Source organism: Rhinoraja longicauda, unplaced genomic scaffold (assembly GCF_053455715.1).
Source record: "Rhinoraja longicauda isolate Sanriku21f unplaced genomic scaffold, sRhiLon1.1 Scf000166, whole genome shotgun sequence".
NCBI classification, from domain to species: Eukaryota; Metazoa; Chordata; class Chondrichthyes; order Rajiformes; family Arhynchobatidae; genus Rhinoraja; species Rhinoraja longicauda.
This window is the reverse complement of record NW_027601384.1, coordinates 77,501-85,000: the sequence shown is the minus strand read 5'-3', so window position 1 is coordinate 85,000 and position 7,500 is coordinate 77,501.

Here is a 7,500-nt window from a genome sequence, read left to right as displayed (position 1 = left end):
GTCCCTTCGGTTTTTCTTCCCTGACATTTTTGCACCTCACCACACAATCTTTTCTAAGTGTCTCTGAAAATCGTGTTCCCGAAAATCTCCGGGCACGCCACCTCCATCTTCGCGCAAAACAAACCGTTTTGAGGTCGGCGGGAGTCGGCCCGGTCGTCCGTCCGGTCGTGTCGCACTGACGCCCGCCGCGGGGCCGCAAACTGCGGGGTCATAGAGACTTCCGGTGGTAAGTCGTTAACCGTGATCGGGACCGCCCGGACAAGAAATGCCATTTTCTGGCCGGCGGGAGACGGGCCGATAGGCCTGGCGGGAAAGGCGCGCCGCGGCCCCGCTGAAGGCCGCACATCGGACCTCCTCGACTTCCGCCGTCAAATCGTTAACCTGCGGCGGGCAAAAAAGAAGCGACGCCAGCTTTCGGACTTAGTGCAATTCTCGAATGTCGCGGCTGACTTGGCGGTACGAGCGTTCGGAAGTCCCGCCGGAATTGCGACGCTTCGAACGGTCGAGGCGGCCAATCTCGACCTCAGCGGCGGCACTGGCGCGATACACGTTTCTGCCGCCAGGGGGGGGGGGGGGGGTGGGGGGGGGGCAAGCCAGCCGGCCGGGGGCGCCCGGCGCCGATCCGGCGCTTACTCGACACGCTCGAGCATCCGAACCCGTCTTATCTACGGGACCGCCGTTGCCACTTGAACACCTTTCGCCGAGAGTATCCGGGCACCCCACCTACCCGCCGGAATCACGAACCACGAGGTAGAAGTCAGGAACCAACAGGAGAAGTCGTGAACTAAATGGCGAATTCATGAACCAAACGGAGAGAAGTCATGAACCGAGCGGTTTAGGGTCAGGGTGAGGGTTGTTAGGGTGAGGCCGTTAGGGTGAGGCCGTTGCTTCGAGCGGGAAGATGGGCAGCCCCGCCCCCCCCCCCCCCCCCCCCCCCCGTTGGGTGGAAGGAAACCTCTGCTGCGGGCCCGGCAACCATCCCGAACGGACCCGCTGGGTCCAAATGTCTGCCGAGGGCGGTCCTGCTGCGGTCGCGGGTTCGTTGGAAACCTCTCCTGCTGCTGGCATGGCCACCCTCCCCCCCCCCCGCCCGACTGACGACCCTGCGGGCCCGGCGACCCGGTGTCCCGTTGCCGCGCGGGGAGTGATCCTCGGGGCCGTGCCGGGCGGGCCCAGCGACACGAAGAGAGTGGGGGGGGGGTCGGAGGGAGTGGCACTGGGGAGAGAGGGGTGGGGGAGAGAGTGCCCCCCCCCCCCCCATTAGGGGCGAGTTTATGCAGTCATCAGAGTTTATACCTAACCTCATGATGCTTTATTAGCCGGATAGGCTGTCTGACCTCGCCCCCAGTCCCTACTCCTTCCACTGGATTCTTCTTATACCCTCTTTTTCTTCGTGCCCCCCCCCCACGCAGGGAGGGTTCCAAGAGGGAGGAGGGAGGGAGGGAGTCCCGGGGCCGTGAGAGAGAGAGAGCCTCATTAGCTGCTAGGTTCACCTCATTAGCTGCTAGCTAACGCGTCAGACCTTTTACATTCTTTAGAGGATTGAAACCTCAGGGCCTTTAACCCCCGTTCACCGTTTACACTCAACGATCCTTCCGAACAAAACCCTTACACATCTGTCCGTCCAACTGACCCCCGAGATACCTAACACGCAGATTAACACGTCAGCGGTGATCGGCGTGTCATAGAGGAGTCACAAAGACGGGCAAAATAGAGTGGTTGAATAAAAAATACTCACTCAATTGGCCGTGATTTAACGTAGCACACAATGATGCAAAGCCCATGCAAAGTCCAGTGGCCCAAGCAAACAAATAAGATAGATCTGGCTCGGCGTTCCTCATCTCCACATCGTCACCCAGCACGCCGACGCCCAATAACAATTCCCCCGCAAATTGTGCACCTCGAGCGGCAGTACTTTAAACGGCGCCGTCTTCGGCGTGGACGGCATGAACCAAGTCGGCAAGCATCGTCACCCAGCACACAGACGTCCACTAACAATTCCTCCCCCCTGCAAATTGCGCGCCGCGAACGGCAGTACTTTCAAGTATGCCGCCTTCGGCGGGGACATCGTGAACCAAATCGGCAGGCAGGCGTCGTCAGCCGGTCGACCGACCCCCAGTTGCATTGCCCCAACGGCCATTGTGCACTTCGAACAGAACAGTGCTTTTAAAATATTCCGCCTGCCGCGTGTACATCATGAAACAAATGGAAAGGACGAACCGGGCGTGCAACCGATGCACGGAGAGTGACAGGTCGTCAAGCAAGTCCGTGGCAATCCGTCGGCCGACTCGGCCGCGGCCAGCAGAGGCGTTTTGGCCCGGGCGCGCCGAACTTTGCGCGCCCTCGGTATGCGTAACACTAGCACATGCCTTCAAAACTCACTACAAAATAACCCCAAAGTATGCCGCCTTCCCCGTGGGCCTTGTTACCAATATCTTGCCCTGCTTCCTGATGCCCTTATGGGGTCGGCTCTGTTCTTGCAGAACCCTCAGGTGGTGCAGAGTCTGGGCCATTTTATCAATATCTTGCCCTGATTCCTGATGCCCTTATGGGGTCGGCTCTGTTCTTGCAGAACCCTGAGGTGGTGCAGAGTCTGCGCCTTGTTATCAATATCTTGCCCTGCTTCCTGAAACCCTTATGGGGTTGGTTCTGTTACAAAACCCTCAGGTGGTGCAGAGTCTGGGCCACTTTATAAATAACTCTGCCTGCATTAGGGTCAGGGTTAGGGTTAGGGTTAGGGTTAGGGTTAGGGTTAGGGTTAGGGTTAGGGTTAGGGTTAGGGTTAGGGTTAGGGTTAGGGTTAGGGTTAGGGTTAGGGTTAGGGTTAGGGTTAGGGTTAGGGGTAGGGGTAGGGGTAGGGGTAGCGGTAGGGGTAGGGGTAGGGGTAGGGGTAGTTTGAACTACTGCCGCTCCAGGCGCGCACTGTGCGTGGGTAATTTTCAGTGGGCGTCGGTGTGCTGGGTGACGATGCCGCCCAGACTCTGCACCACCTGAGGGATCTGCAAGAACAGAGCCGAACCCGCAAGGGTATCGGGAAGCAGGGCAAGATATTGATAACAAGGCCCAGACTCTGCACCACCCGAGGGTTCTGCAAGAACAGAGCCGACCCCATAAGGGTATCAGGAAGCAGGGTGAGATAGTGACACCATTTGTAAAACCGGCAAATCCCACCCAGGAAACATTGCAAAAATTGGCCTCTAATGCTGGAACGTGGGTAAAGCCAAACAAACACGACACGTTTTAAAAGAACGTTACTAAAACAGCCTGGGATATGCCCATGACAAAGGATAGGCCGAACCTCACCAGAAAAAAAGAGAGGGAGACCACGGCAGAGCTGAGGGATAAACATGAGATGGTGATAAAACCAGCAGACGAGGGGAGCAGTAGGGTTACAAATTAATGTCAATATGGGGCCTGCTCCCACTGGGTAATAGACAAAAACATAGAACAGGGTGACAGGAGAGACTGGATAGCACAGAGGATAACCCGTGAGCGAAATAATGGGGTGTATGCAGTTCAATGTAAGGAGTGTACCTTACGGTACATAGGGGAAACAGGTAAAACAGCCTCAGCGGTGATCGACGTGTCAAAGAGGAGTCACAAAGACGGGCAAAATAAAGTGGTTGATTATAGACAATAGACAATAGACAATAGGTGCAGGAGTCGGCCATTCAGCCCTTCGAGCCAGCACCGCCATTCAATGCGATCATGGCTGATCACTCTCAATCAGTACCCCGTTCCTGCCTTCTCCCCATACCCCCTCACTCCGTTATCCTTAAGAGCTCTATCCAGCTCTCTCTTGAAAGCATCCAACGAACTGGCCTCCACTGCCTTCTGAGGCAGAGAATTCCACACCTTCACCACTCTCTGACTGAAAAGGTTCTTCCTCATCTCCGTTCTAAATGGCCTACCCCTTATTCTTAAACGGTGGCCCCTTGTTCTGGACTCCCCCAACATTGGGAACATGTTTCCTGCCTCTAATGTGTCCAATCCCCTAATTATCGTATATGTTTCAATAAGATCCCCCCTCATTCTTCTAAATACCAGTGTATACAAGCCCAATCGCTCCAGCCTTTCAACATACGACCGTCCCGCCATTCCGGGAATTAACCTAGTGAACCTACGCTGCACGCCCTCCATAGCAAGAATATCCTTCCTCAAATTTGGAGACCAAAACTGCACACAGTACTCCAGGTGCGGTCTCACCAGGGCCCGCTACAACTGTAGAAGGACCTCTTTGCTCCTATACTCAACTCCTCTGGTTACGAAGGCCAACATTCCATTGGCTTTCTTCACTGCCTGCTGTACCTGCATGCTTCCTTTCATTGACTGATGCACTAGGACATCCAGATCTCGTTGAACTCCCCCTCCTCCTAACTTGACACCATTCAGACAATAATCTGCCTTTCTACTCTTACTTCCAAAGTGAATAACCTCGCACTTATCTACATTAAACTGCATCTGCCATGTATCCGCCCACTCACACAACCTGTCCAAGTCATCCTGCAGCCTTATTGCATCTTCCTCACAATTCACACTACCCTCCAGCTTAGTATCATCTGCAAATTTGCTAATGGTACTTTTAATCCCTCCGTCTAAGTCATTAATGCATATCGTAAATAGCTGGGGTCCCAGCACCGAACCTTGCGGTACCCCACTGGTCACTGCCTGCCATTCCGAGAGGGACCCATTTATACCCACTCTTTGCTTTCCGTCTGTCAACCAATTTTCTATCCATGTCAGTACCCTACCCCCAATACCACGTGCCCTAATTTTGCCCACTAATCTCCTATGTGGGAGCTTGTCGAAGGCTTTCTGAAAGTCGAGGTACACCACGTCCACTGACTCTCCCCTGTCAATTTTCCTAGTTACATCCTCAAAACATTCCAGTAGATTTGTCAAGCATGATTTCCCCTTCGTAAATCCATGCTGACTCGCAATGATCCTGTTACTGCTATCCAAATGCTCAGCAATTTCGTCTTTTCTAATTGACTCCAGCATCTTCCCCACCACTGATGTCAGACTAACTGGTCTATAATTACCCGTTTTCTCTCTCCCTCCCTTCTTAAAAAGTGGGATAACATTTGCTATCCTCCAATCCACAGGAACTGATCCTGAATCTATATAGAACATTGAAAAATGATCTCCAATGCTTCCACTATTTCTAGAGCCACCTCCTTAGGTACCCTGGGATGCAGACCATCAGGCCCTGGGGATTTATCAGCCTTCAGTCCCATCAGTCTACCCAAAACCATTTCCTGCCTAATGTGGATTTCCTTCAGTTCCTCCATCACCCTAGGTTCTCCGGCCCCTAGAACATTTGGGAGATTGTGTGTATCTTCCTCAGTGAAGACAGACCCAAAGTAACGGTTTAACTCGTCTGCCATTTCTTTGTTCCCCATAATAAATTCCCCCGTTTCTGTCTTCAAGGGACCCACATTTGCCTTGACTATTTTTTTCCTCTTCACGTACCTAAAAAAACTTTTGCTATCCTCCTTTATATTATTGGCTAGTTTACCCTCGCACCTCATCTTTTCTCCCCGCATTGCCTCTTTAGTTAACTTTTGTTGCTCTTTAAAAGAGTCCCAATCCTCTGTCTTCCCACTCTTCTTTGCTATGTTATACCTCCTCTCCTTAATTTTTATGCTGTCCCTGACTTCCCTTGTCAGCCACAGGTGTCTCTTACTCCCCTTAGAGTCTTTCCACCTCTTTGGAATAAATTGATCCTGCAACCTCTGCATTATTCCCTGGAATACCTGCCATTGCTGTTCTACCGTCTTCCCTGCTAGGGCCTCCTTCCAGTCAATTTTGGCCAGCTCCCGCCTCATGCCTCTGTAATCCCCTTTGCTATACTGTAATACAGACACTTCCGATTTTCCCTTCTACCTTTCCATTTGCAGAGTAAAACTTATCGTGTTGTGATCACTGCCTCCTAACGGCTCTTTTACCTCTAGTCCCCTTATCAGATCAGGATCATTAAAAACACTCACTCTATTGGCCGTGATTTAACCTAGCACACAGTGTTGCAAAGCCCACGCAAAGTCCAGTGGGCCAAGCAAACAAATAAGATAGATCTGGCTCGGCGTTCCACATCTCCACATCGTCACCCAGCACGCCGACGCCCATTAACAATTCCCCCGCAAATTGTGCACCTCGAGCGGCAGTACTTTAAACGGCGCCGTCTTCGGCGTGGACGGCATGAACCAAGTCGGCAAGCATCGTCACCTAGCACACAGACGTGCACTAACAATTCCTCCCCCCGCAAATTGCGCGCCGCGAACGGCGGTACTTTCAAGTATGCCGCCTTCGGCGGGGACATCGTGAACCAAATCGGCAGGCAGGCGTCGTCAGCCGGTCGACCGACCCCCAGCTGCATTTCCCCAACGGACATTGTGCACTTCGTACAGAACAGTGCTTTTAAAATATTCCGCCTGCCGCGTGGACATCATGAACCAAATGAGCAGGCAGGCATCATATCATATCATATCATACACATACAGCCGGAAACAGGCCTTTTCGGCCCTCCAAGTCCGTGCCGCCCAGCGATCCCCGTACATTAACATTATCCTATACCCACTAGGGACAGTCAGCCCCCAGCACAACGACGCCCCCGCTAACAATTCCCCACGCACATGGTGCGCTCGAGCTGCAGCACTTTAAAGTACGCCGCCTTCGGCGGGGACATCGTGAACCAAAGGAGCAGGCAGCCATGGTCACCGCCAGCACAACGACGGCGCCGCTAACAATTCCCCGCGCACCTTGTGCGCTCGAGCTGCAGTACTTTAAAGTACGCCGCCTTCGGCGGGGACATCGTGAACCAAAGGAGCAGGCAGCCATGGTCACCGCCAGCACAACCACGGCGCCGCTAACAATTCCACGCGCACCTTGTGCGCTCGAGCTGCAGTACTTTAAAGTACGCCGCCTTCGGCGGGGACATCGTGAACCAAAGGAGCAGGCAGCCATGGTCACCGCCAGCACAAGCACGGCGCCGCTAACAATTCCCCGCGCACCTTGTGCGCTCGAGCTGCAGTACTTTAAAGTACGCCGCCTTCGGCGGGGACATCGTGAACCAAAGGAGCAGGCAGCCATGGTCACCGCCAGCACAACCACGGCGCCGCTAACAATTCCACGCGCACCTTGTGCGCTCGAGCTGCAGTACTTTAAAGTACGCCGCCTTCGGCGGGGACATCGTGAACCAAAGGAGCAGGCAGCCATGGTCACCGCCAGCACAAGCACGGCGCCGCTAACAATTCCCCGCGCACCTTGTGCGCTCGAGCTGCAGTACTTTAAAGTACGCCGCCTTCGGCGGGGACATCGTGAACCAAAGGAGCAGGCAGCCATGGTCACCGCCAGCACAACCACGGCGCCGCTAACAATTCCCCGCGCACCTTGTGCGCTCGAGCTGCAGTACTTTAAAGTACGCCGCCTTCGGCGGGGACATCGTGAACCAAAGGAGCAGGCAGCCATGGTCACCGCCAGCACAAGCACGGCGCCGCTAAC